Raw genomic sequence first — 8,950 nt, 5'->3', positions numbered from 1 at the left:
TGGAGGAAAAAGGGGGAGGCTTGCAAGCCGAAGAACACCATCCCAACCACAGGGGTGGAAGCATCATGTTGTGGGGTGCTTTGCTGCAGGAGGGACTGGTGCACTTCACAAAATCGATGGCATCATGAGAAAGGAAAATGATGTGGATATTTTGAAGCAACATCTCAAGACATCAGTCAGGAAGTTAAAGCTTGGTCGCAAATGGGTCTTCCAAATGGACAATGACCCCAAGCAGAAAATTACCCCAAAATAAATAAAAGCTGAAATAAATCATTCTACTATTATTCTGACATTTCATATTCTTAAAAGAAAGTGGTGATCCTAACTGACCTAAGACAGGGAATTTTTACTCGGATTAAATGTCAGGAATTGTTAAAAACTGAGTTTAAATGTATTTGGCTAAGGTGTACAGTGGGGCAAAAAAGTATTTAGTCAGCCACCAATTGTGCAAGTTCTCCCACTTAAAAAGATGAGAGAGGCCTGTAATTGTCATCATAGGTACACTTCAACTATGACAGACAAAATGAGAAAAAGAAATCCAGAAAATCACATTGTAGGATTTTTTATGAATTTATTTGCAAATTATGGTGGAAAATAAGTATTTGGTCACCTACAAACAAGCAAAATTTCTGGCTCTCACAGACCTTCTTTAAGAGGCTCCTCTGTCCTCCACTCGTTACCTGTATTAATGGCACCTGTTTGAACTTGTTATAAGTATAAAACACACCTGTCCACAACCTCAAACCGTCACACTCCAAACTCCACTATGGCCAAGACCAAAGAGCTGTCAAAGGACACCAGAAGCAAAATTGTAGACCTGCACCAGGCTGGGAAGACTGAATCTGCAATATGTAAGCAGCTTGGTTTGAAGAAATCAACTGTGGGAGCAATTATTAGGAAATGGAAGACATACAAGACCACTGATAATCTCCCTCGATCTGGGGCTCCACGCAAGATCTCACCCCGTGGGGTCAAAATGATCACAAGAACGGTGAGCAAAAATCCCAGAACCACACGGGGGGACCTAGTGAATGACCTGCAGAGAGCTGGGACCAAAGTAACAAAGCCTACCATCAGTAACACACTACGCCGCCAGGGACTCAAATCCTGCAATGGCAGACGTGTCCCCCTGCTTAAGCCAGTACATGTCCAGGCCCGTCTGAAGTTTGCTAGAGAGCATTTGGATGATCCAGAAGAAGATTTGGAGAATGTCATATGGTCAGATGAAACCAAAATAGAACTTTTTGGTAAAAACTCAACTCGTCGTGTTTGGAGGACAAAGAATGCTGAGTTGCATCCAAAGAACACCACACCTACTGTGAAGCATGGGGGTGGAAACATCATGCTTTGGGGCTGTTTTTCTGCAAAGGGACCAGGACGACTGATCCGTGTAAAGGAAAGAATGAATGGGGCCATGTATCATGAGATTTTGAGTGAAAACCTCCTTCCATCAGCAAGGGCATTGAAGATGAAACGTGGCTGGGTCTTTCAGCATGACAATGATCCCAAACACACCGCCCGGGCAACGAAGGAGTGGCTTCGTAAGAAGCATTTCAAGGTCCTGGAGTGGCCTAGCCAGTCTCCAGATCTCAACCCCATAGAAAATCTTTGGAGGGAGTTGAAAGTCCGTGTTGCCCAGCAACAGTCCCAAAACATCACTGCTCTAGAGGAGATCTGCATGGAGGAATGGGCCAAAATACCAGCAATAGTGTGTGAAAACCTTGTGAAGACTTACAGAAAACGTTTGACCTCTGTCATTGCCAACAAAGGGTATATAACAAAGTATTGAGATAAACTTTTGTTATTGACCAAATACTTATTTTCCACCATAATTTGCAAATAAATTCATTAAAAATCCTACAATGTGATTTTCTGGATTTTTTTTCTCATTTTGTCTGTCATAGTTGAAGTGTACCTATGATGAAAATTACAGGCCTCTCTCATCTTTTTAAGTGGGAGAACTTGCACAATTGGTGGCTGACTAAATACTTTTTTTGCCCCACTGTATGTAAACTTCCGACTTCAACTGTATATGGTAGTCTATATGGTAGTCTATATGGGCTATATGGTGGTCTATATGGGCTACATGATAGTCTATAAGGTATATTAGGTAGTCTATATAGGATATATGGAAGTATATATGGGCTATATGGTGGTCTATATGCTAGTCTATATGGGCTAGATGGTAGTCCATATGGAAGTATATATGGTAGTCTATATGGGCTAGATGGTAGTCCATATGGAAGTATATATGTCTATATCTTAGTCTATATGAGCTATATGGTAGTCTATATGTCTATATTGTAGTCTATATGGTCTATATCTTAGTCTATATGAGCTAGATGGTAGTCCATATGGAAGTATATATGGTCTATATCTTAGTTTATATGAGCTATATGGTAGTCTATATGAGCTATATGGTAGTCTATATGGGCTAGATGGTATTCTATATGGTCTATATGGTAGTCTATATGGGCTAGATGGTAGTCTATATGTCTATATCGTAGTCTCATGGTAGTCTATATTGCCCCTTAAAACCAGCAGGTAAAGAAAATGATATGAAATGTAGCCAATTAAAAAGACTGGCTTTACAAGCACTTCTATTAACCCAGGCCAATAACTAACATGTACCGCTGCTGTTCACACACACACACACACACACACACACACACACACACACACACACACACACACACACACACACACACTACAAGTGTGTAACTCAACAGAACGGCAGCAGACCTTTTGTGGTTCCTATAACTTTGGCGCCATACTGCAATGATAGCTCGTTCTAGGCTTATGTCACATGATTTATACAGTTGATTTGTAATTTCAAAATATCCAACAAATACAGAAAGTATATAAAATATGACAAATGATGCAGCCATAGAGTGGGTCTGCCTTGGGAAGGGCTTCTGCGTTTAAAAACGACCTACAAAATACTAGTTAACACCAGCAGATGGAGACAGTCCCCTGGAAACCAGTAGCACTCTTCACCACTATTAACCAGACAGACTGAAGACAACCCCAAGTTTATTGTTATATGGCAACACGTTCCAGGAACTTTAAACCAGATCAAAGTACCTCCTCTCCTTCTCAACAGAACAACACCAGCTCCAACACATTACAGTACATACAAGGAAATACAATGATATTTGCATTAAAAACTATACCTTGATAAATATATATCTTCATGTAACGTTAAGCAATAGGAAATATTCAAAATATTGTGATTTTTAAATACATACAAATTTAGTAGATTTGTATAAAAGTAGAATTTATATCCAATCCAGAGAAGATTGAGTTACAATTATCCATTTGAGAAGGCCCATTAAAGGTGGTGGTGTACACATACAGGCCCATTAAAGGTGGCGGTGTACACATACAGAACCATTAAAGGTGGTGGAGTACACATACAGAACCATTAAAGGTGGTGGAGTACACATACAGAACCATTAAAGGTGGTGGAGTACACATACAGAACCATTAAAGGTGGTGGAGTACACATACAGAACCATTAAAGGTGGTGGAGTACACATACAGAACCATTAAAGGTGGTGGAGTACACATACAGAACCATTAAAGGTGGTGGAGTACACATACAGACCCATTAAAGGTGGTGGAGTACACATACAGACCCATTAAAGGTGGTGGAGTACACATACAGGCCCATTAAAGGTGGTGGAGTACACATACAGGCCCATTAAAGGTGGTGGAGTACACATACAGGCCCATTAAAGGTGGCGGTGTACACATACAGAACCATTAAAGGTGGTGGAGTACACATACAGAACCATTAAAGGTGGTGGAGTACACATACAGAACCATTAAAGGTGGTGGAGTACACATACAGAACCATTAAAGGTGGTGGAGTACACATACAGAACCATTAAAGGTGGTGGAGTACACATACAGAACCATTAAAGGTGGTGGAGTACACATACAGAACCATTAAAGGTGGTGGAGTACACATACAGAACCATTAAAGGTGGTGGAGTACACATACAGGCCCATTAAAGGTGGTGGTGTACACATACAGAACCATTAAAGGTGGTGGAGTACACATACAGAACCATTAAAGGTGGTGGAGTACACATACAGAACCATTAAAGGTGGTGGAGTACACATACAGAACCATTAAAGGTGGTGGAGTACACATACAGGCCCATTAAAGGTGGTGGTGTACACATACAGAACCATTAAAGGTGGTGGAGTACACATACAGAACCATTAAAGGTGGTGGAGTACACATACAGAACCATTAAAGGTGGTGGAGTACACATACAGAACCATTAAAGGTGGTGGAGTACACATACAGAACCATTAAAGGTGGTGGAGTACACATACAGAACCATTAAAGGTGGTGGAGTACACATACAGAACCATTAAAGGTGGTGGAGTACACATACAGACCCATTAAAGGTGGTGGAGTACACATACAAACCCATTAAAGGTGGTGGAGTACACATACAGGCCCATTAAAGGTGGTGGAGTACACATACAGGCCCATTAAAGGTGGTGGAGTACACATACAGGCCCATTAAAGGTGGTGGAGTACACATACAGAACCATTAAAGGTGGTGGAGTACACATACAGACCCATTAAAGGTGGTGGAGTACACATACAGAACCATTAAAGGTGGTGGAGTACACATACAGACCCATTAAAGGTGGTGGAGTACACATACAGACCCATTAAAGGTGTCAGGCAGGTAAAGAAAACAATATGATAATATAATATGATATAATATGTACAAACATTTAGTCTAAACGAAAGGCTGTATTGCGGGTGATATAGAATCTAATATACCAACTGCCTCCTGTGGTGATGATAAACAATATGGTGATGATGATGAAAAACAATATGGTGATGATGATGATAAACAATATGGTGATGATGATGATAAACAATATGGTGATGATGATGATAAACAATATGGTGATGATGATGATAAACAATATGGTGATGATGATAAACAATATGGTGATGATGATAAACAATATGGTGATGATGATGATAAACAATATGGTGATGATGATGATAAACAATATGGTGATGATGATGATAAACAATATGGTGATGATGATAAACAATATGGTGATGATGATGATAAACAATATGGTGATGATGATGATAAACAATATGGTGATGATGATAAGCAATATGATGATGATGATGATAAACAATATGGTGATGATGTTGATAAACAATATGGTAATGATGTTGATAAACAATATGGTGATGATGATGATAAACAATATGGTGATGATGATGATAGTTATAATTAATAATAATAACATGTCCTTATGCTCTTTAGCCTTCATCACAACTATGGGCTGTATGTTAATCTGGCCAGAAGCAGGAATGTCAACAGACTGTATCTAGTCTTACGCGGCAGTAGTGTCTGCATACTGCTGGGACCTATAGACCTTTTTAACAGCTTTTTTAGGAGGAGCGCAAGTGAACCATGGAACCCCAAAGAACTTACAGCTGTTCCGTGGCGGCTGTAAACAGCTAGCTAGTTAACATAGTGTAGTTGTTTTCTCAATTAGCATTTTTGACCATAATATTCATGGGTGGGATGGTCCTTACATCCTGGGAAAATGTAAGTTTAATGTTATAGCTAGATTGGTGTAATTTAAGTTTCTAATGAAGCAAGTCCTGGTCTAATTTAAGTTTCTAATGAAGCAAGTCCTGGTCTAATTTAAGTTTCTAATGAAGCAAGTCCTGGTCTAATTTATGTTTCTAATGAAGCAAGTCCTGGTGTAATTTAAGTTTCTAAAGAAGCAAGTCCTGGTCTAATTTAAGTTTCTAATGAAGCAAGTCCTGGTCTAATTTAAGTTTCTAATGAAGCAAGTCCTGGTCTAGTTTCAGATACAGAGACCTGTGAAAGCTGCTAAATCCTGTCTGCAGATGAAAGTCCCAAGTCCTGAAGAGACTAAAGGCTATATTTCCAATGGGTGATATGCTATTGGTTTACTGTTAGAATTGGTTGTAGGATTACAACAATACTGTTAAAGTAACAATGCATAGATATAGAACATGCATGGCCAACCTTGCTGTTATATATCTACCTACTGGCTGAGCAGGTTTCTGTTCCAGCCCTGACACCTTGCTGTTAGAGATCTACCTACTGGCTGAGCAGGTTTCTGTTCCAGCCCTGACACCTTGCTGTTATATATCTACCTACTGGCTGAGCAGGTTTCTGTTCCAGCCCTGACACCTTGCTGTTATATATCTACCTACTGGCTGAGCAGGTTTCTGTTCCAGCCCTGACACCTTGCTGTTAGAGATCTACCTACTGGCTGAGCAGGTTTCTGTTCCAGCCCTGACACCTTGCTGTTATATATCTACCTACTGGCTGAGCAGGTTTCTGTTCCAGCCCTGACACCTTGCTGTTATATATCTACCTACTGGCTGAGCAGGTTTCTGTTCCAGCCCTGACACCTTGCTGTTAGAGATCTACCTACTGGCTGAGCAGGTTTCTGTTCCAGCCCTGACACCTTGCTGTTATATATCTACCTACTGGCTGAGCAGGTTTCTGTTCCAGCCCTGACACCTTGCTGTTAGAGATCTACCTACTGGCTGAGCAGGTTTCTGTTCCAGCCCTGACACCTTGCTGTTATATATCTACCTACTGGCTGAGCAGGTTTCTGTTCCAGCCCTGACACCTTGCTGTTATATATCTACCTACTGGCTGAGCAGGTTTCTGTTCCAGCCCTGACACCTTGCTGTTATATATCTACCTACTGGCTGAGCAGGTTTCTGTTCCAGCCCTGACAACTTGCTGTTAGAGATCTACCTACTGGCTGAGCAAGTTTCTGTTCCAGCCCTGACACCTTGCTGTTATATATCTACCTACTGGCTGAGCAGGTTTCTGTTCCAGCCCTGACACCTTGCTGTTAGAGATCTACCTACTGGCTGAGCAGGTTTCTGTTCCAGCCCTGACACCTTGCTGTTAGAGATCTACCTACTGGCTGAGCAGGTTTCTGTTCCAGCCCTGACACCTTGCTGTTAGAGATCTACCTACTGGCTGAGCAGGTTTCTGTTCCAGCCCTGACACCTTGCTGTTAGAGATCTACCTACTGGCTGAGCAGGTTTCTGTTCCAGCCCTGACACCTTGCTGTTAGAGATCTACCTACTGGCTGAGCAGGTTTCTGTTCCAGCCCTGACACCTTGCTGTTATATATCTACCTACTGGCAGAGCAGGTTTCTGTTCCAGCCCTGACACCTTGCTGTTAGAGATCTACCTACTGGCTGAGCAGGTTTCTGTTCCAGCCCTGACACCTTGCTGTTAGAGATCTACCTACTGGCTGAGCAGGTTTCTGTTCCAGCCCTGACACCTTGCTGTTATATATCTACCTACTGGCAGAGCAGGTTTCTGTTCCAGCCCTGACACCTTGCTGTTAGAGATCTACCTACTGGCTGAGCAGGTTTCTGTTCCAGCCCTGACACCTTGCTGTTAGAGATCTACCTACTGGCTGAGCAGGTTTCTGTTCCAGCCCTGACACCTTGCTGTTAGAGATCTACCTACTGGCTGAGCAGGTTTCTGTTCCAGCCCTGACACCTTGCTGTTAGAGATCTACCTACTGGCTGAGCAGGTTTCTGTTCCAGCCCTGACACCTTGCTGTTATATATCTACCTACTGGCAGAGCAGGTTTCTGTTCCAGCCCTGACACCTTGCTGTTAGAGATCTACCTACTGGCTGAGCAGGTTTCTGTTCCAGCCCTGACACCTTGCTGTTAGAGATCTACCTACTGGCTGAGCAGGTTTCTGTTCCAGCCCTGACACCTTGCTGTTATATATCTACCTACTGGCAGAGCAGGTTTCTGTTCCAGCCCTGACACCTTGCTGTTATATATCTACCTACTGGCTGAGCAGGTTTCTGTTCCAGCCCTGACACCTTGCTGTTAGAGATCTACCTACTGGCTGAGCAGGTTTCTGTTCCAGCCCTGACACCTTGCTGTTAGAGATCTACCTACTGGCTGAGCAGGTTTCTGTTCCAGCCCTGACACCTTGCTGTTATATATCTACCTACTGGCAGAGCAGGTTTCTGTTCCAGCCCTGACACCTTGCTGTTAGAGATCTACCTACTGGCTGAGCAGGTTTCTGTTCCAGCCCTGACACCTTGCTGTTAGAGATCTACCTACTGGCTGAGCAGGTTTCTGTTCCAGCCCTGACACCTTGCTGTTAGAGATCTACCTACTGGCTGAGCAGGTTTCTGTTCCAGCCCTGACACCTTGCTGTTATATATCTACCTACTGGCAGAGCAGGTTTCTGTTCCAGCCCTGACACCTTGCTGTTAAAGATCTACCTACTGGCTGAGCAGGTTTCTGTTCCAGCCCTGACACCTTGCTGTTATATATCTACCTACTGGCAGAGCAGGTTTCTGTTCCAGCCCTGACACCTTGCTGTTAGAGATCTACCTACTGGCTGAGCAGGTTTCTGTTCCAGCCCTGACACCTTGCTGTTAGAGATCTACCTACTGGCTGAGCAGGTTTCTGTTCCAGCCCTGACACCTTGCTGTTAGAGATCTACCTACTGGCTGAGCAGGTTTCTGTTCCAGCCCTGACACCTTGCTGTTATATATCTACCTACTGGCAGAGCAGGTTTCTGTTCCAGCCCTGACACCTTGCTGTTAGAGATCTACCTACTGGCTGAGCAGGTTTCTGTTCCAGCCCTGACACCTTGCTGTTAGAGATCTACCTACTGGCTGAGCAGGTTTCTGTTCCAGCCCTGACACCTTGCTGTTATATATCTACCTACTGGCAGAGCAGGTTTCTGTTCCAGCCCTGACACCTTGCTGTTATATATCTACCTACTGGCTGAGCAGGTTTCTGTTCCAGCCCTGACACCTTGCTGTTATATATCTACCTACTGGCAGAGCAGGTTTCTGTTCCAGCCCTGACACCTTGCTGTTAGAGATCTACCTACTGGCTGAGCAGGTTT

At 42.9% G+C, this 8,950-nt stretch overlaps 1 long non-coding RNA gene across 1 annotated transcript; it reads right to left on the bottom strand.

The window, feature by feature from the left end:
• Positions 1-3,016: 3,016 nt before the first annotated feature.
• LOC139545074 (uncharacterized) lies at positions 3,017-6,931 on the bottom strand. Its single transcript, XR_011668990.1, has 2 exons — positions 6,113-6,931; positions 3,017-6,056 (listed from the first exon to the last, which is right to left on the bottom strand). It is a non-coding gene; the product is annotated as an uncharacterized lncRNA (long non-coding RNA).
• Between the last annotated feature and the right edge of the window lie 2,019 nt (positions 6,932-8,950).

Source organism: Salvelinus alpinus, chromosome 19 (genome assembly GCF_045679555.1).
Source record: "Salvelinus alpinus chromosome 19, SLU_Salpinus.1, whole genome shotgun sequence".
NCBI lineage: Eukaryota > Metazoa > Chordata > Actinopteri > Salmoniformes > Salmonidae > Salvelinus > Salvelinus alpinus.
Note: the sequence above shows the minus strand (reverse complement) of the source record. Positions and strands in the feature narration are given on the sequence as shown.